The 24,249-nt window shown below is 35.1% G+C and overlaps 1 protein-coding gene across 6 annotated transcripts in view; it reads right to left on the reverse strand.

Annotated features, from left to right (window-relative positions):
* LOC128245671 (uncharacterized) overlaps positions 1–24,249 on the reverse strand; it is a 130,453-nt gene that overhangs the window by 89,739 nt on the left and 16,465 nt on the right. For 3 of the 6 annotated variants that reach the window (XM_052963882.1, XM_052963884.1, XM_052963885.1), the window contains exon 1: positions 1,134–1,511. The exons of 2 other annotated variants lie outside the window; for them this stretch is intronic. The gene's annotated coding sequence lies outside the window, so the exon portion shown is untranslated. Of the gene's footprint in view, positions 1–1,133; positions 1,512–1,815; positions 1,904–24,249 lie in introns of those variants that run through there. One more of the 6 variants, XM_052963887.1, reaches the window with a different exon arrangement.

Consider the following 24,249-nt stretch of genomic DNA (forward strand, 5'->3'; position numbering starts at 1 on the left):
TGATAAATCTGAAGAAATTTTTTTTTTTTTAGGTTAAATGTCACCAAATTTTGTACAGGTCAAATGACACCAAAGCAGGAGTTCATTCCCATCAAATCACTGTGAATCTGGCTCTGAACACAGTAATATATCCCTACAACATTTGAAGCTATTAGACATTTACAAACACATTTAAATTAAATTAATAAATTATAAAAACGTGAAAGAGCTTAACTCCTCCTGATCGCTTGTCTGAGGATGTTTGTCAGATGTGGTCAAAGCAATCCAATTGACATTAAAACAAAGTGATATTAATTATTGACAATTATAATTGATACTCTCTTTAAATGCATCATTTGAATGGATGATTTACAAACAGCTAGCGTTGTGTTATTTTTCATAAAAACATTTATACAATGTAGAACTCGTATTAACTCAATTTGAATTGGCAAAAAACAAACTGAATTAAAAATATTTAAGCAAATGATAAGTTAATAGTTTATACTACATAATTTATTTTGGCTTTGTAATGTAACAAAAGCAGACGGTAGATAATATCAAGCGGGAATCTGTTTCCTTCGTAGAAACACCAGTACTGGTGTCCATTTTGAAAGGCCATGAGAAAGTTACGCTGGTCACCTGAGGGATCAAACCCACGACCACTTGGGTTTTGTGGTACGAGATAATGTGACCTTACAGTCATCCAATCATGGTCTGATTCCCCGGATCCACTACTAGGCTATCATTATGAAGTGTGACGAAAAATGTACCATGGTTGCCGACAATGTCATCCAATATGATTCATTATCAACATCAGGTTTTTCGCAGTTCCTAATTTTTTTTGATAAAAAAAAAATTCCATAGTGGTTCTTTTTTTCCTTTCCAACTTACATATATATATATTTAAAAAATTATCAAACCACTTAATTTCTCCAGTTTGATGTGTTAAACATTGCAGAGAGTGTGGCTTTAAGAAACATAGCCCTAAGTTTTCAATAAAAGGTTAAATATCAATATATTGTTATACTATTCAGAAATATAAATGATCAACTAATAGTAAGTCATAGTAAAACCTACTTAAACAAGTTGATCAACGATCTACTCAACATTCCGTTAAAAATGACAATTTTAAGTCATTTAAAAAATGTACTCACCTATTAAATTCTTTAATCTCCTATGTAAAAAAATAAACTTAAATTTTCTTGATACATGTATACAAAACACTAAAATAAATATTTTCTCACAGTTAATACGAATCCACAGTTTGTAATAATTATCACAATGTTCATGTATACCAATTAATATCACTCGACTAAATTGATACCATCCGAATGGTAATCAAAAAATAATCCCGACTCCAGAATGCAGAAATTGCGTTGAAAAATGAACGCGCGCAGCACGTACAAGAAATTTATTTCAACTGCAATGCATCGTGAAAAAAACACTTTCCGACTTGTCAGTCGGCAGAAAAATGTTTTATATATATATACTGTGCATGCATTATGCATCTCGTTCATCTAGGATGAGAATTTGTCTCACAACTCGACAGCGATGAAAAAATGCACAAACTCAGATGCACAACTTTTCCAATAACATAGAAATTATATCCTTTTCGTTGTGCAGTAGTGTCTGTAGTTTAAAGTATGTTAATGAATAAAAAGTATGAGGTAATACGAGGTTATAGCTTCTAATTTATAAAGGTAGAGAGAGAAAAAAATCAAAATCAACTGAGATATTGCATTTGTATAAAACTGCATAATTTATAACGATACAAAAAATATAATTGATTAAGAATGGATGCATTATAAAGTGCAAATAAAAAGTAGATCAAAATACCTCGTAGTTCAACAAACAAATATCACTGTAAGACTTCTTGGAAAGTGGTTTCTTGTTTTAAAAATCTTAGTCTAAAGATCCCCCTCAGTAATACATGTGTAATGAGTTGTATAGTCTTACATAATAGACTTTTCACTATGTCTGATCTGTGCATCTGATACAATAATAGACAGTGTCTCTTTTCACTCCATATAAGGCAATGAAAAATTCATTTTAGGTTTAGAGGCATTTGTGGAGTAAATTTAGGCTCCTTAAAACCAAGAAAACAACAGTACCCAAAAATCAAAAAGAAAACTGCTTTTTAAAGCTATTAAATAATATAATGAAATAAATGCAGCCAATAAGAAGTTCTACATTCAGTATTGTAAATACCGGCAATTTTTAACAATAGTTTTGTTCTTCACTTAAGCTTAAACATTACCACATAATGCTTTTCCCACTGTCTGCATAATTTATAATACTTCTCAAAGATGATATTTTGCTTGTGTTTGTTTTTTCCTATCAACATTTGTTAATTTTTGCCTGCCAGGTACCCTTAGGAAGGCTTTGAAACTGGAATCTGACACATATAACTTCCCCTCTGAAAACTTGTTTGAAAACATAAAATTTTCCCAACACTTCAAAGTACCAGGTAATAAACCCCTGGGAGAAAGAAGTTGCAGTCATGTTATTCTCGTGCCCCTCCCTTCCAAATATAGGGGGCTTGGGACTAGTTCCCCCAAGCTAATCCGCCGAGTTAATCTTTAGCTCTATGTATAAAACTTAAATTCTATACTTTAACCACAAGATCCTATTCATAAACAATATTCATACATTTCATATTTGAATTTGACATGTCACAGCAAACCCTCACGTGCTAACATATATTTCTAGCTTAAATAAAGCCACTTCTAATGACTTTTTATAAAACATTAATCATTTTTACATTTCTGACGAAATTAAAACAACGCATGACACTTTAATACCGTACTAAAGCAAGGGAGATTAGCACAATTTGATGCAGTAGACTTTTAACGCAGCTTCCCTTGTTCGATCATGGGGTTTTAGAATGTCACTGAAGGATTATTATAATGCTATACAGAAAAAGAAATACAACTCTTGAAGTGTTTAAAGGGTATTATGAGATCTTTACAAGGATTATAGTCCATATTTATTATTGTCTTTTAACTACTTTTATTCTTGCCCAAGACTCTTTCAATTTCTTGCCCTGAGGCAACGATTTATTTTTTTGTCTGTTTTTTTTTCGGTTATCTGTTATCATCAAGAAAAAAGAGTCTGAAATCAATCTTTTTGTAACACAGTAATTCAGGGGCTTTTTTACGGAGTATTCGGGACTTAAAACAGTGTATGCTACAAGCAGGGACTCAAAATTTGGTATGCAGACTTAGAAAATCTCAACAGTTCTTTTGACTTTTCCGCTAACATAAGGATCACATTTTCCTGCATGTTCACAGGTTTCATACAAAGAACAAGAGTGCCAATGGCTGCAAAATTTGCCGTCTTATTTTGAGGACACCAAGTCTGTTGATTACTGGTTGTATGTTAGTCAAATTGAGAAAGTGGACCAGTCCCTGTAATTTTTGTCAATTTAAGGCTCATAACTCTGGAATGACATGGCTGGTTATCGAACATGACCAAAATTTTCCAGGTGTAAGCATTTCTTACCAAATTTGGTGATGATTTGACAAATGCTTTTAATGTTATTGATTACAGAAGATTGATTTTTGATTATTTCTATAATTCAAGGGTGATAACTTTTAAGTAAATCCAGTGATAGGGCTGGTTATCAAACTTGTCCAAGATATTATTCCCCATATAAGTTTTCGAAAGTTATTGATTGGACAAAACCAACTTTAGGACATCTTTAAAATCAAAGGGCTATAACTTTCAAGTGATTCAAGTAATAACTCTTAAATGAATGGAATACACATTCTGACCAAATTCGGTGATGATTGAAAAAATGCTTCAAACATTATTCATTGAACATCATACTGTCCGCCGCCCTGTGACACACCCGATTCCCGCCCGCCCCTATGACACAGGTAAAACCATAATACATCCTGTTGTATGAGTGAGTGTACAAAAATTGAATATGTTCCCTTTAGCTGCAAAGGAAATATATATTCAAAAACTTTGGTCAAAATCACTAAGGGGATGGGACAGGAGGGGGTGGGTGAAAGTAAGTGAACTTTAAGAATTTGGTAGGAGAAATAGGCATTATTAACACCAGATATTACACCAGTTTTGGTTTAAATTAGCAAAAAAAAATCTTCATCAGATGTTTGAAGCCATGACCCATTGTATTGAATTGTGGGGAAGGGAAGCCACTCTTATTTGACATCCAGAAGTGCAAGCGACAACTCTTCAAAATCATCAAAAATTCTTCAACAGCTTCTTATTTATTCAACTGTCATCAACCCCTTCTTTGTTTGATGCTTGAAAATCTTTTGATAGAACAGTTTTTTAATGTTTTTACACTCATACTAATGGTTTATAGTAAAACAAATGAATTCTTCTCAACTCAACTTGAGAAATAGCTTATTTTTAACCCTTCACAAAGTCAATCAGCGATTAATGAGGGTTGGAAATACGTCTTAATCAATTATAATATACCATAAATGTCCCATAAGACACACATGCTCAATTAGATGTGCAAGGAGCCTTTTCATTGGTTAATTTATAGATTCTGCGACTTGAATAATGCTTTATACTTAACTCTTAAAATAATGCAATTTGTTACAATGAAAATCATAACATTGGCGCCATTTGTGTATAACTCACTTGGTCAGTTTTTTTTTACATTATGCATATAAACTAATAACCTGTTTAATAGTTAGGGTTACAATCTATCAAAGTCAATAAAAGAGTGAAACTTTTCTCATTCTTGCTGAAAGTTATGGATATATTGAAGCCACATGTTCAGAGGACTATTTGATAGGGAAAAGCAGATACTGGTTGCTGATTGGTCCATTGCAGAATTTCAATTCCCCTTATGATTTAGATAAATGATAATTGTGGCAAGTAAAGTCAGTATTTGGAATCTATAACTAACCATGATCAAATTTAGCAGATTTTATAAAGTATGAGGGGAAATCGTTCTTACGGTATTTAGCAAGCAGAGTTCTTAAAAAGACACACGTCCGGCACGTCTAATAAGACATTTACAGTAGGATGTATTTCTAAAACCAGGAAGTAGGAAACAGGGTAATTAAAGATACTATATTAATAACAGTCCAATTAAATAGAAGAGGTTTTTTGCTAATACACTTAAATACTGCATCTTAAAAACTCAACTGTTGTAAGTATTTCCTGAATATCTTTCAAATTCAATTATGTTATCTTAAATGGTAGCAGGAACTAGCAGAAATACCTACTGTTAAGTTCTTATTTGTTTGTTATTGTTTTTTCCCTGGTTTTGGTGCTTACAAAGAAATACAAAAGGCTGTTTCTGATTGCTTTAAAATAAGGAAAAAGTATCAAAATTATAAGTGCATTTGACAATCTAACCTATCACAAAGAATGTCCTATTTATCTAAGTGATGTTTATATTTGGCACTCTTTTTCCTTAAAATGTTTTTGTCACTAAAACTGAAGAACGGCTTCTGAAGTGCTTGACCAACCAATGGGATATGCCTATACATTCAGGAAGAGCTGCATCATTGTTAACTCAAGTGTCAGAGAGCAACGAACTAAGGTGAAGGGTCCCGACACTTACACACACCACATCCTGGCTTGTTGTCTAAATAAGTGCCATAAATTTGTGCCGGGTTATTTCAAAATCACCCCTGAATATTCTGTTTGTGTACAAATTATATGCAGAATTCCATAATTATCAACCTCAAAGTTTGACCTTGACCTATGGGGTAAGGACATGGGTCTTGCATGCCACATGGAACCTTTGTGTGTCATGCAACTGTGCCAGGTTATTTCAAAATCCCCCTGTGCATGAAAAAGTTACAGCCTAAACAAAGCTGAATATCCTCTATATGGATATATGCAGAATTCCATAATAATTAACCCCTTATTTTCACCTTGACCTTTGAAATAAGGACATGGGTCTTGCATGCAAAATGGCGTTTTTGTGTGTCATGCAACTGTGCCGGGTTATTTCAAAATCACCCTCAATATTCTGTTTGTATATATATATGCAGAATTCCATAATTATCAACCTCTAAGTTTGACCTTGACCTTTGGAATAAGGACATGAGTGTTGCATACAACATGGGGCTCAAGTGTGTCATGCAACTGTGCCAGGTTATTTCAAAATTGCACAGTTCATGTAAAAGGACACAACTGCCTTTTCTCAATGTGCATGTGCAGATTACCATAATTTTAACCTCCTGTGTGACCTTGACCGTTGGAGTAGGCACTTGGGTCTTGCTGTCAACAAGGTGCCTTTATGTGTCTAATGTATGAGCAAGGTTATTTCATAATTGCAAATACAGAATATTAAAAAACAGCCCAAAGACAAAAGCAAATAGATGGAAAGACGGACAGTACTTTTTCATATGCCCGTCTTTGAAGTTATCAAAATGGAAGTCTTTGATGACTTATACATTACACCTGTATGCCATCCCAATTATTTACAACTTTTTTGTCAATATATACCAAATTTTGTTCCATATATTGAATGACATTTGCTGAGCCCAGTCACTGCACAATAATTTATTCTGGTGTTTGCCCATATGAGCTTCAATTGAAACGGTTTTGTACACATGTGGTAAAACTTGCAAGGTAATTTTCCCACCTGCAGTCAAACCCAGGAGGTAATTCATCCACCTGCAGATAAGTTGAGGAAATGGTGACATTCAGGAGGTTATTCATATTTATGCACCTGTTGTTAAACTCAGGTGGTAATTTGTCCATCTGTGGTTTGATCCAGTAGGTGATTCGTCAAACTGAGATATATTTTAAAAGGTGATTTGTCCAACTGAGATTAAACTCAGGTGATTCGTCCAACTGAGCTTAAACTCAGGAGGGTATTTGTCCAACTGAGATTGAACTGAAGAGGTAATTCGTCCAACTGAGATTGAACTCAGTAGGTGATTCTTCCAATTGAGATTGAACTCAGTAGGTGATTTGTCCAACTGAGATTGAACTCAGTAGGTGGTTCGTCCAACTGAGATTGAACTCAGGAGGTGATTCGTCCAACTGAGATTGAACTCAGGAGGTGATTCCTCCAACTGAGATTGAACTCAGGAGGTGATTTGTCCAACTGAGATTGAACTCACTAGGTGATTTGTCCAACTGAGATTGAACTCAGGAGGTGATTTGTCCAACTGAGATTGGACTCACTAGGTGATTCATCCAACTGAGATTGAACTCAGGAGGTGATTTGTCCAACTGAGATTGAACTCAGGAGGTGATTTGTCCAACTGAGATTGAACTCAGTAGGTGGTTCGTCCAACTGAGATTGAACTCAGTAGGTGATTTGTCCAACTGAGATTGAACTCAGGAGGTGATTTGTCCAACTGAGATTGAACTCACTAGGTGATTCATCCAACTGAGATTGAACTCAGGAGGTGATTTGTCCAACTGAGATTGAACTCAGGAGGTGATTTGTCCAACTGAGATTGAACTCAGGAGGTGATTCCTCCAACTGAGATTGACCTCAGGAGGTGGTTCATCCAACTGAGATTGAACTCAGGAGGTGGTTTGTCCAACTGAGATTGAACTCAGTAGGTGGTTCGTCTGATTCTTCCAACTGAGATTGAATTCAGTAGGTGATTTGTCCAACTGAGGCTGAACTCAGTAGGTGGTTTGTCCAACTGAGATTGAACTCAGTAGGTGGTTCGTCCAACTGAGATTGAACTCAGGAGGTGATTTGTCCAACTGAGGCTGAACTCAGTAGGTGGTTTGTCCAACTGAGATTGAACTCAGTAGGTGGTTCGTCCAACTGAGATTGAACTCAGTAGGTGGTTCGTCCAACTGAGATTGAACTCAGTAGGTGGTTCGTCCAACTGAGATTGAACTCAGGAGGTGATTTGTCCAACTGAGATTGAACTCAGTAGGTGATTTGTCCAACTGAGGTTGAACTCAGTAGGTGGTTTGTCCAACTGAGATTGAACTCAGGAGACGATTCTTCCAATTGAGATTGAACTCAGTAGGTGATTTGTTCAACTGAGGTTGAACTCAGTAGGTGGTTTGTCCAACTGAGATTGAACTCTGGAGACGATTCTTCCAATTGAGATTGAACTCAGGAGGTGATTTGTCCAACAGAGATTGAAGTCAGTAGGTGGTTTGTCCAACTGAGATTGAACTCAGGAGGTGATTTGTCCAACTGAGATTGAACTCAGGAGGTGATTCTTCCAATTGAGATTGAACTCAGTAGGTAATTTGTCCAACTGAGATTGAACTCAGTAGGTGGTTTGTCCAACTTAGATTGAACTCAGTAGGTGATTTGTCCAACTGAGATTGAACTCAGTAGGTGATTTGTCCAACTGAGATTGAACTCAGTAGGTGGTTTGTCCAACTGAGATTGAACTCAGTAGGTGATTTGTCCAACTGAGATTGAACTCAGGAGACGATTCTTCCAATTGAGATTGAACTCAGTAGGTGATTTGTCCAACAGAGATTGAACTCAGTAGGTGGTTTGTCCAAATGTGTTTAATCTCAAGAGGTAATTTATCCAATTTTTGTTAAATGGAGGAAGTAGTTTGTGATTGAACTCATTGAAGATTTATCCATCAGTGTTTAAACTCAGGAGGTAATTAATACAGATTTGGCTAAACTCAGCAGATAATATATACACACATGTAATTAATACACCTGTGGTTAAACTCAAGAGGCTATATATCCATTTGTGGTTCACCTCAGTAGGTAATTTATCCACCTGTGGTTATACTAAATAAGAGGAATATTTAAAAAAAAAAGTTTTAAAAATGTGAAAACCTTGTTTATTATAAGACCACCACAGATATTGAAGGTTATATATATATACATATACGAAACACACCATATCGGGGATGCTTACATTGTTACCAAGCCAAGTTGGTAGATGTTGGTGATGTTAAAGTTATTTCGGATGTTAATATAATAGAAACACTGACAAAAGATGTTCTTATCAGATATGTTTAAAAACTCAACAAAAAAAAGATGTTCAACAAGTCTTCATATCCTGAAAAATTGCTTCTATTGCCTTTCTCCTAATTTTTTTTTAATATTAATTAAAATAACACTTGAAGCATATTATTAGGCAAATATTTCAAATGTTTTACCGGATATGTACAAAAGTGTTCAAAAGCTGAAATTTGTCCCTTTTTTACGTGGCAGATAAAAATCCCCAAAATTCAAATTTGACCATTTTATCTTTAAAACCATCTATAAAACAGGATAAACCATATTTATAGTCAGGTTAGGTACATAATCCTGGTTCTCAAACAAAAAAAATGAATAAATAAAATGCCTACCTACCATTAATAATGTGATTCAACAAAAGGCATTAAAAGGTAAAGTTATCCTTAAGTTTGTGTATGAGTCCTTGTGGGCGTGAGGTTTAGTTATCAGTTTACTAATTTTTCTTCAACTGTACTGATTGATGTGGGATGGCACCTTACTGAAACCAGAATAATTTTATTTTTCTCATAAATGTATTTTTTTCTGCAATTTTTGTATCAAAGAGTATAATAGTCATAATATAAGTATGATCAGATGCATTACCGGGAAAAAAATATTGTCAAAACATGAGTCCCTTTAATATTTTCTTATACATAAAATGCTCCAGTTACCAGATTTTTAGCAGACACACGATTTTTAAACAAGAAAAGAAATCCTCACATTTGTTCTTAATCTCATTCTAAATCAGATTCAACAGCAAATCAGACATCATAAAGCATACTTAATCTCTGGAGGCAACATAAAATGTGCAGTAAAACATCAAAATCTAGATGCACAAGAGCTTGTGGCAGCAAATTCTGTCCTTTCGACCCAAAACTACTTATAGGGAAACAACAGTATTTATAATTATTATTGAGAAACAAACATATTACTACTGGAAGTATGTTTTTGTGGGATTTAAAATATATAATAGTTTGATACTTCAAAAAGGCCAATCAAAGTTATGTTTTTTTTATGCACTCTATTTCGGTTATTAGTTTGTGAGCCGATAATATCTATTGGGCTTCGTCATCATACTTTCTTATGATTTACTTCCCTTGGTTTCAATTGTATAATACATCAATAAGGTGCAAATATTAGAAGAATTGTGAGAAAGATGGAAACTCCAAAGTGATTTGTTGTAGCAACAAGAGCTCATTGTTATGATTGTAACAAGAGCCCATTGTTATGATTGTAACAAGAGCCCATCGTTATGATTGTAACAAGAGCCCATTGTTATGATTGTAACAAGAGCCCATTGTTATGACTGTAACAAGAGCCCATCATTATGATTGTTACAAGAGCTCATGGTTATGACTGTAACAAGAGCCCATCGTTATGATTGTTACAAGAGCCCATCGTTATGACTGTAACAAGAGCCCATCGTTATGACTGTAACAAGAGCTCATTGTTATGATTGTAACAAGAGCCCATTGTTATGATTGTAACAAGAGCCCATTGTTATGATTGTTACAAGAGCCCATCGTTATGATTGTAACAAGAGCTCATCGTTATGATTGTAACAAGAGCTCATTGTTATGATTGTTACAAGAGCCCATCGTTATGATTGTAACAAGAGCCCATCGTTATGATTGTTACAAGAGCCCATCGTTATGATTGTTACAAGAGCCCATCGTTATGATTGTTACAAGAGCCCATCGTTATGATTGTTACAAGAGCCCATTGTTATGATTGTAACAAGAGCCCATTGTTATGATTGTAACAAGAGCCCATCATTATGATTGTTACAAGAGCCCATCGTTATGACTGTAACAAGAGCTCATTGTTATGATTGTAACAAGAGCCCATTGTTATGATTGTAACAAGAGCCCATCGTTATGATTGTAACAAGAGCCCATTGTTATGACTGTAACAAGAGCCCATTGTTATGATTGTAACAAGAGCCCATGGTTATGACTGTAACAAGAGCCCATCATTATGATTGTTACAAGAGCTCATGGTTATGACTGTAACAAGAGCCCATCGTTATGATTGTTACAAGAGCCCATAGTTATGACTGTAACAAGAGCCCATCGTTATGACTGTAACAAGAGCTCATTGTTATGATTGTAACAAGAGCCCATTGTTATGATTGTAACAAGAGCCCATTGTTATGATTGTTACAAGAGCCCATCGTTATGATTGTAACAAGAGCTCATTGTTATGATTGTAACAAGAGCTCATTGTTATGATTGTTACAAGAGCCCATCGTTATGATTGTAACAAGAGCTCATTGTTATGATTGTAACAAGAGCCCATTGTTATGATTGTAACAAGAGCCCATTGTTATGATTGTTACAAGAGCCCAACGTTATGACTGTAACAAGAGCTCATTGTTATGACTGTAACAAGAGCCCATTGATATGATTGTAACAAGAGCCCATTGTTATGACTGTAACAAGAGCTCATTGTTATGATTGTAACAAGAGCCCATCGTTATGATTGTTACAAGAGCCCATTGTTATGATTGTAACAAGAGCTCATTGTTATGATTGTAACAAGAGCCCATCGTTATGATTGTTACAAGAGCCCATCGTTATGACTGTAACAAGAGCCCATCGTTATGACTGTAACAAGAGCTCATTGTTATGATTGTAACAAGAGCTCATTGTTATGATTGTAACAAGAGCCCATCGTTATGATTGTAACAAGAGCCAATTGTTATGATTGTAACAAGAGCCAATCAATATGATTGTAACAAGAGCCAATCGTTATGATTGTAACAACAGCCAATCAATATGATTGTAACAAGAGCCCATCATTATGATTGTAACAAGAGCCCATCATTATGATTGTAACAAGAGCCAATCATTATGATTGTAACAAGAGCCAATCATTATGATTGTAACAAGAGCCAATCATTATGATTGTAACAAGAGCCAACTGTTATGATTGTTGTTGTAACAAGAGTTGTGATTGTAATGCCAACTGTTTTGATTGTAACAAGAACCAATCGTTATGCTTGCATTACAAAAGCCAATCTTTACATCTGCAACAAGAGCCAATCTTTACAATTGCAACAAGAGCCAATCTTTACAACTGCAACAATAGCCAATCTTTACAATTGCAACAAGAGCCAATCTTTACAACTGCAACAAGAGCCAATCTTTACAATTGCAACAAGAGCCAATGTTATCAATTGCAACAAGAGCCAATCTTTACAATTGCAACAAGAGCCAATCTTTACAATTGCAACAAGAGCCAATCTTTACAATTGCAACAAGAGCCAATCTTTACAATTGCAACAAGAGCCAATCTTTACAATTGCAACAAGAGCCAATCTTTACAACTGCAACAAGAGCCAATCTTTACAACTGCAACAAGAGCCAATCTTTACAACTGCAACAAGAGCCAATCTTTACAACTGCAACAAGAGCCAATCTTTACAATTGCAACAAGAGCCAATCTTTACAATTGCAACAAGAGCCAATCTTTACAATTGCAACAAGAGCCAATCTTTACAACTGCAACAAGAGCCAATCTTTACAATTGCAACAAGAGCCAATCTTTACAACTGCAACAAGAGCCAATCTTTACAACTGCAACAAGAGCCAATCTTTACAATTGCAACAAGAGCCAATCTTTACAATTGCAACAAGAGCCAATGTTATCAATTGCAACAAGAGCCAATCTTTACAACTGCAACAAGAGCCAATCTTTACAATTGCAACAAGAGCCAATCTTTACAACTGCAACAAGAGCCAATCTTTACAATTGCAACAAGAGCTGATCTTTACAACTGCAACAAGAGCCAATCTTTACAACTGCAACAAAAGCCAATCTTTACAATTGCAACAAGAGCCAATGTTATCAATTGCAACAAGAGCCAATCTTTACAATTGCAACAAGAGCCAATCTTTACAATTGCAACAAGAGCCAATCTTTACAACTGCAACAAGAGCCAATCTTTACAATTGCAACAAGAGCCAATCTTTACAATTGCAACAAGAGCCAATCTTTACAATTGCAACAAGAGCCAATCTTTACAATTGCAACAAGAGCTGATCATTACAATTGCAACAAGAGCTGATCTTTAAAATTGCAACAAGAGCCAATCTTTACAATTGCAACAAGAGCCAATCTTTACAATTGCAACAAGAGCTGATCATTACAATTGCAACAAGAGCTGATCTTTAAAATTGCAACAAGAGCCAATCTTTACAATTGCAACAAGAGCGGATCATTACAATTGCAACAAGAGCAAATCTTTACAATTGCAACAAGAGCCAATCTTTACAATTGCAACAAGAGCTAATCATTACAATTGCAACAAGAGCCAATCTTTACAATTGCAACAAGAGCCAATCTTTACAATTGCAACAAGAGCCAATCTTTACAATTGCAACAAGAGCCAATCTTTACAATTGCAACAAGAGCTGATCATTACAATTGCAACAAGAGCCAATCTTTACAATTGCAACAAGAGCTGATCTTTAAAATTGCAACAAGAGCCAATCTTTACAATTGCAACAAGAGCTGATCATTACAATTGCAACAAGAGCCAATCTTTACAATTGCAACAAGAGCCAATCTTTACAATTGCAACAAGAGCTGATCATTACAATTGCAACAAGAGCCAATCTTTACAATTGCAACAAGAGCCAATATTTACAATTGCAACAAGAGCTGATCATTACAATTGCAACAAGAGCCAATCTTTACAATTGCAATATAAGAGCTGATCATTGTTACATTACAACAAGAGCCAACATTTACGATCGCAACAAGAGCAAATAATTATGATTGCAACAACAGTTTCAAATGGACATGAAGCAAACAATTTCAAACACTAAAAAATGAGATGCAAGGTTAATTAAAACCAATGTTTAACATGAATGGTGTCACTTTTGAGGCATGTTTTGAAGACAATTAAAACACAAAACATAGTTGATTGATTTTTATTTAATTGAAAAATTTAGTTTTGCCCTGATAAATGTTTTGCTAATTAAAAATTTATGTGACCAAAGCGAAGTCATTGTATTTTATATGGGGCGTTTTACTGAGCTTTAGAGGAATGGGATGATGGTTCTTCCAAAGAGGAATTTGGCCTAAAAAAGGAAAATTTCAATAAGCAAAAACATCAGGAATTTTTAATTAAAGTTACAGCAAAACTGTGAGCATACGGAAACAGGCGGTCGTTTCGAGAACTGGCCAATGGCCAAGGTCCAAGTCTTTGTATACCTCGAAGACCATTGGATTAATTGTTTCTGTGCACTTATCTATCCTCAATATGATCTACCTTTATATGAAATTTGAAGTAGACATGTAAACCCTACCCATGGTAGAACAGAAATACCACTCTGTTTGACTGATTTTCCCACAAAATTTACTGCTTTAAAAACAAAACAAAAAACAATTGACCTTGAAATTCCAAAAGGGGCCATAATTTTGTAAAAGTGTGACTGCAGTCGTCTAACTGGAGGCATATTTAAATCGATGACACACTGTCACACACTAATCCCATAACTTTACAGGCTGTTTTAATCTTATTTATTGCCCCTTGATCTGGGACAGGCCACTTATAATGACTATATATTACTTGACAAACTTTGACACATTGCGTCACAAGCATAATAGGTAGTGCAAAAAATCAGTCATCTAATCAGATTGTGTCGCAAATTGGTAATGCAAGGATATTATGAGGTCGTCGAGAGGCGGGACAAAGCATGTGTCTAAAACAAGACAGGTTATCCAGTCTAATGGAAATTGAATAGATGAAAATGAGTACAAATAGATGTGACAAAGTGTGTAGAAAACAAAATGGACTGGTTGTCAATAGTTCAAAAATAGAATCAATGTAAATAATTACTATCGTGTGGCAGTCTATTATATTAATGGAAAAAAGGGAAGGTTGAAAATGAAAGTAAATTTTCCTAAAAGGCTGTTTGTAAACAGATGGATTCTTTCTTGAATGTTGTATATGTGGACACTTGGCAAATTATTTTACCATAAGTGAGATATGGCACATAATGTGTTATTGATGAAGGGATTGCATGTTAGACAAACGCAGAATTTTGAAGTTTTGCTTGGGATAAAATTTAAAAATAAAAAACAAAACAACGGGCAATCATTCTTAAAACATCGAAGACAGATTTATGGTTCTTGTGCAATGCATTTTTTCTCAATATATCTATATGAAGCTTGAATTAAATACCTTAAACACTTTTGGATGTATGCTCTGGACAAAAAATAAGCATAGAAATAAGGCATTTATTAAAGCAATAACTCTAAAACTACTACGAGACAGAGTTATGGTTTCCATGCACTACACTTTTCCTCAATTAGATACATCAGTGTATTAAGTTTAAAGTCAATACCTTGAAGGCTTTTGGAGTTACTGATATGCTGTGGACAAAGAAAAAGTATCATAAAGGGGAAATAATTCAGTAAGGCAGTATTAAAGCATTTTCACACTTCCTCTTATTGCTATCTATCTATGTTCTAAGTTTCATTGAAATCCCTTCAGTACTTTTTTAGTTCAACAGTGGTTTATTTGGACAAGCAACTTCCTTAAAAAGTATACTGTAAAAAGTGGGAGGTAACTGCTATGGGTGATTTGCATGTATAATGATTCTTATGCACTGCGCTTGTGTATAATGCCCTCTGTCTATGTTTCAAGTTTCATTGAAATCAGTAGTTTAAAGCTATTCTCTGGACAAGGGTTTAACACCGACAAAGCAGCTTCTTTTGAGGGCATTATAAATATATTAAGCCCTAAAGTTCAAGGGCTGAGATAACTCAGTGTACCAAGTTTCAAAGCAAGACCATTCAGACAGTGGAAACGGAAGAAGCAGCATTACTATATGATCTCCCTTTGGGGAACATAAATGCATCAAGCTCTAAAGCAGGGGTGTAGAAATTAATTTAAGTAGCAGGGAATATCCCAAAAGTAGGCGGGGGGGGGGGGGGTCCGGGTGCCCCCCCCCCCCCCAGTACGGGTCAAGGGGGCAACGCCCCATGTAGGATGAATTTAAGCCTTTTTTAACCACAATTTCTTGTCTTCTGGTGCAAGTTCATTTTGTAACAGGGAATCTTAACATAAATGTACTTGGACATGGTACTGAATCTGAGTACTACCCCAATCCCCCCACCAGTGAGGGCTAACTAAACCAATTTACTGTCAAATTCAGATTCAGGATAATATTATAATATTCCAGACCACGTGCATTGCCATTTGCTAGCAATTCCCTCCTAATAGTATATGTAATTTCTTCTCTACCAAGTATACACTTTCATCCACTGAATCACTCTGATCCTCTGAAAATTAAACATCTAACTTCATTTTCTGTGGTTCTAGATATTTCACCTGCAGCTAACTTATTCCGTCTTAACAACCAAAAGAAATATCTGGACACTTTGTGACGTTTAAAGCGTACAAATTCATCAAACCGTAAAATTCATCAAAATATAATTCATTATTTAGCAGTGACATCACCGCAAGCTTGTTTCATTTGTTTACACCCGTGTTACACACGTATACACAAAAAGGACTGATGACTGTTACGTAAATGGTAATAGGACTAACAGAAGGCCAGACACGCTCATATTGCAAACTTACTACGCTTTTTGGTGTTTGAAAAAAATGTATATTCTTTTTTCACCCTATATTGCTTCGCAAATATTTAATTTCAAAACATCCCCAGAGGGGGATGCGACTAATGAGGTCATGTATCGAGTTAATGTTATTGTATTCGGAATGCTGGGAAACCCAAACCTAGTACTTGAAAACATCCCGGAGGGGATGTGACTAATGACGTCACGTATCGAGCTTATGCTGTATTGTAGCCCGACGCACGGAAACCAAAATAAACCATACCAACAATCGGGGTTTTAAACGGATGTAAATATTAAAAGATGACAAATATAACAGATTTTATTTTTGTTGATGCGGGGAAAATAGCCGGGTGAAGATGCTAAAGTAACCGGTTTATTTTACCGGCTTCCGGCCCATTTCTACACCCCTGCTAAAGTTATGCTTCATTAGAAGATTATAATCAAATGTGTATCTAGTTTCAAATTAGCAATAATACGCAATTGTGGAGGGAGTTGACCACAACATTTTTGAAACAGTTTCAAAGTAATATCTTCTTAACTGTGGAAGGAGTCGACCGCAACATTTCTGAAACAGTTTCAAAGTAACACCTTCTTAACTGTGGAAGGAGTCGACCACAACATTTTTGAAACAGTTTCAAAGTAATATAATCTTAACTGTGGAAGGAGTCAACCACAACATTTTTGAAACAGTTTCAAAGTAATACCTTCTTAACTGTGGAAGGAGTCGACCACAACATTTTAGAAACAGTTTCAAAGTAACACCTTCTTAACTGTGGAAGGAGTCGACCACAACATTTTTGAAACAGTTTCAAAGTAATATAATCTTAACTGTGGAAGGAGTCGACCACAACATTTTTGAAACAGTTTCAAAGTAATACCTTCTTAACTGTGGAAGGAGTCGACCACAACATTTTTGAAACAGTTTCAAAGCAATACCTTCTTAACTGTGGAAGGAGTTGACCACAACATTTTAGAAACAGTTTCAAAGCAATACCTTTTTAACTGTGGAAGGAGTTGACCACAACATTTTTGAAACAGTTTCAAAGCAATACCTTCTAAACTGTGGAAGGAGACAAACCGCAACATTTTTGAAACTGTAGTTTCAAAGTAATACCTTCTTAACCATGGAAGGAGTTGACCACAACATTTTTGAAACAGTTTCAAAGCAATACCTTTTTAACTGTGGAAGTAGTTGACCACAATATTTTTGAAACAGTTTCAAAGCAATACCTTTTTAACTGTGGAAGGAGTTGACCACAACATTTTAGAAACAGTTTCAAAGTAATACCTTCTTAACTGTGGAAGGAGTCGACCACAACATTTTTGAAACAGTTTCATAGTAACACCTTCTTAACTGTGGAAGGAGTTGACCACAACATTTGTTAAACAGTTTCAAAACCCTTCGAAATTGTGGAAGGAGTCAACGACAACATTTTTGAAACAGATCTCTTCTGCACTAGACATTTCTCCTCCAAACTTTATGGCTAGATAATAAAAGTGCTCTCTTCAGGAGTATAATAAAAGAAAGCCTTGGTGTTGCATCTATTTCCCTCATTTTTTTCTCTCCATTTCTTTTAAGTCCTCTTTGCAATTTACTTACAGCCCTTTTAGGACGTCTATTGAGTCCATATTAAATCTTGTTGTTTTAAAGAACTTTACTTTTCAAGATAGGCAATGTCAAATCGATGCTATGTTGAGTGTCCTTGAGCAGGTAGGTTTTCATATTTCAAATGGTATTCAAAACAACAATTACAAATATCAAAATAGAGTTTTATTGTTTACTGTCAAAAGTAAAAACAATATACAAATGTCATATTACAAATGTATATGAAGTTGTACCATGTTTGAGTATGGTTTCTTTGTTTTTTGTCTAGTATTATTAACTCTTATATCATAATGGGAACAATTAAAATGAGGCTTAAAACTTTAATTACCATCGTGGGGATAAATTACAAAACTATTCACTAATACTACGCAATTGTTATGAATGTTGTCCTTGACAAAACATTTTCATTACCCAATCCCTTCCAGATTCAAATTGACTCAATAATTTCAATAATTCTTGTTACGGATGCAGTAATTATTTCTTAACAGTCAACTTCTTGGTAAAACCCACAATTTAGTTCTTATTTTTTAAAGAGATTCGCTCATCAGATTTGGCGCCAAATTTTTTTCCCCCGGTAAAGATCCTGATAACACTGATAACTTTTTTACTTTGATACCAAAATTGAAGAAAAAAGTTCTTCTAAAGAATAAAAAAGATATCCTGCTTTTAGTTGGATGAGAACCCATGCTGGTACAGTCAAGGAAAAATTAGAAAGCTGACAACAAAACCTCACACCCACATTTAGGACTCATACACAAACATCAAAAAGGACATTTAATCTTGTTGAATCATGTTACTAATGCTATTCAAAATTGTGTACTTAAAAGACAATATTTGAGCATATATCAACATTTATTGAAGGTTCCAGCCATCAGTATCTTAGCCATCTTAAAAAAGTACAAAGTTAATAAATATTAATGACTTCTGATAATACTTTTATAAATAATTCATTCTTACATGATATGGATATACAGATGAAACAAAATCTAAACAAGTAATCACAATGAGTCCCCATCACATCAGTAAACAAGTGACCACGTCATTTTAAATTTCACAAATTACACAGGAAGTCACTGATTCGCCCTTCGTGTTCAGCGCATCACGGCCATGTCATAGTCAAACTCATTAAATTTACATTATTTTATATTATTTAAATTATTACAACATTTTCAAATGAATTGTTATCCCAGTTTTCAGATATTTAACAGTTCACACTTATTAATCGATTAACACCCCAACTGAATGGAGCACCGCTAAATAATTCGGTAAACATCCCAAACACTGAAGTACAGACTTTACAGCCTTCCTGATCAGTCCAACAGTTTATTGCATATCTTTTATGACATTGTCGCATGCCTGGATTTGGATTGTCGAACCAATTTAAGCATGTTGGGGATCCAGCTCTGACTGTGAAGGGGTGTTGGTATCGACAGCTGATACACATATCGACAGCTGATAGACGACTATCAACAGCTGATACACATATCGACAGCTGATAGACGACTATCAACAGCAGATAGACAAAGTTCTTGGGTGGTATTCAATATTTAACTTATGTTAATCTTATTGTCATGCATCATTGACTTTGTTCACTCTATTGGTCAGTTATAAATAACAAGCAATCCGATTAGCTACATCGTTCTTAGATACAATATATCAGGCCTTAATGTTGTTGTTTTTTTCCTGCTGGGTGACGTATACGTTAATTTTTTAAATTTGAACATAAATCTTAACTCATATTAAATTTGGTATGGCCTAAATAAATGTGCGTGAATGCAGAAGCCATTGCAGGAAAAAAAGTTTCATTTTCTAGACATGGAAATTTAATGCACAAAAAACAAACTAAGAAAATATTGACAATCCTGCAGCAATACATACTGCTCTGGTTTTATTGTCATTTAAGTCTTCTTTGAATATGGGATGAGGATTGTATAGTGAGATCCAACATGTCATATAATAAGCTGAGCAAATTAATGGAACCTGTTTTATTTTTATGCACAAAACCATCACAATAGCTTATTACAGCTAATTTTGTTAAGTACATACACAAATGTACATGAACTGATTACAAGAATTCTGTTCCAATAAAGATGACAATATTATGACTGTTACATTTTCTGGAGTTTTGTGTCCTAAAATGCATCCAGAAGAAGAAATAATAAGCCATAAATAATATTTAACATTATAGCTTTGTCATAAATACTGACTTGATCAAGCAGTGTATAAGGTCAGGTTTGAGAAAAAAACATGCTTGAGAAAGAAACTTTTATTTTCTTCATCTCCAAATATCAGCTTTTTCCTCTCTTTTTTTAGAATCCCCCACCCCCACTCCTCTTCCCCTCCTATCTTGCAAGTCTGCATGTCAAATAATTCCAAATTATGAGTTTCTTACTTATGTAACAGGTACCATACTTTGAGTCCAGGGGCCGTATTCAATAAGCATCTTAGTAATAATTTTCAACTAAGTGAAAAAATGCCATTTTTCTAATTTGAATTTTAAGAAAACAAACAATGTTTGAACACCAAAAATATGACAATAAGCAAGAAAATGGTCTAAACAATATATGCATATGAATAAATCTGATGAAAAGTAGCGGGTATTTAAAATAATTATTGTCAAAAATGACGAAATTCTAACTAAGTTGAAAATATTCACTAAGATGCTTATTGAATACGGCCCCAGAGTACCATGTTTGGTATTGTTATCTACTGAAAATGTCATATACACCGATTGATTGTACATACGTCACAAAAACAAAATGGCCAACACCTACGTCAACAAATAGGTCAGGTGTCAGACATATACTATAGAAATACTTTTTATGGCCACATAATTTGCAAGATAATTAAATCCTCAAAATATATGTATTAAAAATTATACATTTATATGAACTTCGATTTAACAGTAAGCAACGGAAGTCTTAGTACACCGATAGATGATACACACAGGCTACTCCCATAAAGCTGCACTTTCAGAGATAGACCTTTTGGACCTTGTATCATCACCAGGGATCAAACCAATTTTTGCGTGAATGTCTGAACACCGGTAATAAAAGACAACTGACAAAAGATCAGATTGTAGTTTTCATATTAACGTTCAAAAACTGATGTTTTATGCCGAAAAATAATAATTCTTTTAAGCGTTTAAGTAACACTTGTAGCCATAAAACATTAATTTTGGAATATAAAATGTGAAAAGTGCTATTGGATCATTTGTCAGCGATTTTATATCACCGGTTCCCAGACACTTCCGCTAAATTTGGCTTCTTTCAAAACAAAAAATAAAAAAAAATGACAAAACAGTCAATCTGTGAGAGTGCAGCTTTAAAAGTTCCTTACATTATTAATACCTATCATAATGAGGGTGTTGGGGGGATTCAGTTCCCGTTTTGCCATTCACTTAATGAAATGCCATAGCATATAAGAGAATGTTAATGTTTAGGTAAAAGAAGAGAACTGTCTCAGAAATATATTGCATGTGTCTTTACAATCCAAGTCTCAATATGCACGTATTAGGAAATGCCGCATTGAAATGAAGTGACGGGCATAATACTATTTCTCGCAGACATCCTAAAAAACAATATACAACAGAGTTCATAGAAAGTGGGAATTAATTACAGTCAACCTTCAAGCTAATATGTTCTGACTCAACATTTGTAGCCAAGTTTAATGGAAATCCACGCATATTGGTGTATAATAACAATACTGAACAAGTGGTAATGTAGACATTTGAACAGCTATGATAGAGCGTGGTGTTGAAGAAATTGATAGTTAGCAGAATCTATTGAATGATGTGAAAACTTTTCATGAATGTAAACATCAATGCAACGATTCCTGCCAAGTTCCATAACTGTTTGGCAAAGACGACTGTCCTGAACAGAACTATTAGGACCGAGTATTGACTGGGTACTATTTGTAAGAAACAAGATGATAGAGGTACGTGTATTTTATCCAGACAACAAGATTGAACACATTAGCTATTGCTGCATTAACATGACCAACAACTGCCCCTGGGGCAAATGTATCCAAAAAAGAAAATTGGCCCCTGTGGACATATCCAATACAAACTTAGATAAACTTAAGTTTAAGAGTAGAATCTGAGTGTTTTGATTGGACTGTAAAAATAACTGGCCAATAGATGAAATTAAATAACTGAGGCATATCTAAGGAAAAACATTAGAAAATTATACTGAATGCTGCCCCTGGGGTATTTTTGGACACATTTATATGGCGATTAAATTTTAATAAAAAGCCAATAGTTTGAATTGCAAAAATGCATAAACTATAAGTGTGATAGTTATTTCTATATTCGATACTAATTCTTTTTTTTTGCTAAATTAGCGCAGATATCATGTTGTAGAAAATTCTGGAAACTAATATAAAGGTCATAATTTATGTCAAACATTTATTGCTAGACTGTAATTGTACCTGTTCTATGTTGGTTAAACTTTTAAGATATTTTAAAACAAAGTATTGTACCATGCTTGACCAATGTTGACCACACCTCCAACCATGGGGCAAATTTGACACCAAGCATAAATTTACCCCTGTTGGTCTACATAGTTCATATGGACATCATTATCCTTTGGGTACATGTACATATGTTCTGAGGGTTTCTAACCTACCAACCCAGAATAACATGCTCAATGTTTCCCATTCCTAATCTACCAACCCAGAATAACATGGTCAATGTTTCCCATTCCTAACCTACCAACCCAGAATAACATGGTCAGTGTTTCCCCATTCCTAACCTACCAACCCAGAATAACATGGTCAATGTTTCCCATTCCTAACCTAGCAACCCCGAATACCATGGTCAATGTTTTACCATTCTTAATCTACCAACCCAGAATAATATGGTCAATGTTTCCCATTCCTAACCTACCAACCCAGAATAACATGGTCAATGTTTCCCATTCCTAACCTAGCAACCCCGAATACCATGGTCAATGTTTTACCATTCTTAACCTACTAACCCAGAATAACATGGTCAATGTTTCCCCATTCCTAACCTACCAACCCAGAATAACATGGTCAATGTTTCCCATTCCTAACCTAGCAACCCCGAATACCATGGTCAATGTTTTACCATTCTTAATCTACCAACCCAGAATAATATGGTCAATGTTTCCCATTCCTAATCTACCAACCCAGAATAACATGGTCAATGTTTCCCATTCCTAACCTAGCAACCCCGAATACCATGGTCAATGTTTTACCATTCTTAATCTACCAACCCAGAATAATATGGTCAATGTTTCCCATTCCTAATCTACCAACCCAGAATAACATGGTCAATGTTTCCCATTCCTAATCTACCAACCCAGAATAACATGGTCAATGTTTCCCCATTCCTAACCTACCAACCCCGAATACCATGGTCAATGTTTTACCATTCTTAACCTACTAACCCAGAATAACATGGTCAATGTGTCCCATTCCTAACCTACCAACCCAGAATAACATGGTCAATGTTTCCCATTCCTAACCTAGCAACCCCGAATACCATGGTCAATGTTTTACCATTCTTAACCTACTAACCCAGAATAACATGGTCAATGTGTCCCATTCCTAACCTACCAACCCAGAATAACATGGTCAATGTTTCCCATTCCTAACCTACCAACCCCGAATACCATGGTCAATGTTTTACCATTCTTAACCTACTAACCCAGAATAACATGGTCAATGTGTCCCATTCCTAATCTACCAACCAAGAATAACATGCTTAATGTTTCCCCATTCCTAATCTACCAACCCAGAATAACATGGTCAATGTGTCCCATTCCTAATCTACCAACCAAGAATAACATGCTTAATGTTTCCCCATTCTTAATCTACCAACCCAGAATAATATGGTCAATGTTTCCCATTCCTAATCTACCAACCCAGAATAACATGGTCAATGTTTCCCATTCCTAATCTACCAACCAAGAATAACATGGTCAATGTTTCCCATTCCTAACCTAGCAACCCCGAATACCATGGTCAATGTTTTACCATTCTTAACCTACTAACCCAGAATAACATGGTCAATGTGTCCCATTCCTAACCTACCAACCCAGAATAACACGGTCAATGTTTCCCATTCCTAACCTAGCAACCCCGAATACCATGGTCAATGTTTTACCATTCCTAACTTACAAACCCAGAATAACATGGTCAATGTTTCCCATTCC

This window comes from Mya arenaria, chromosome 9, assembly GCF_026914265.1.
Source record: "Mya arenaria isolate MELC-2E11 chromosome 9, ASM2691426v1".
NCBI classification, from domain to species: domain Eukaryota; kingdom Metazoa; phylum Mollusca; class Bivalvia; order Myida; family Myidae; genus Mya; species Mya arenaria.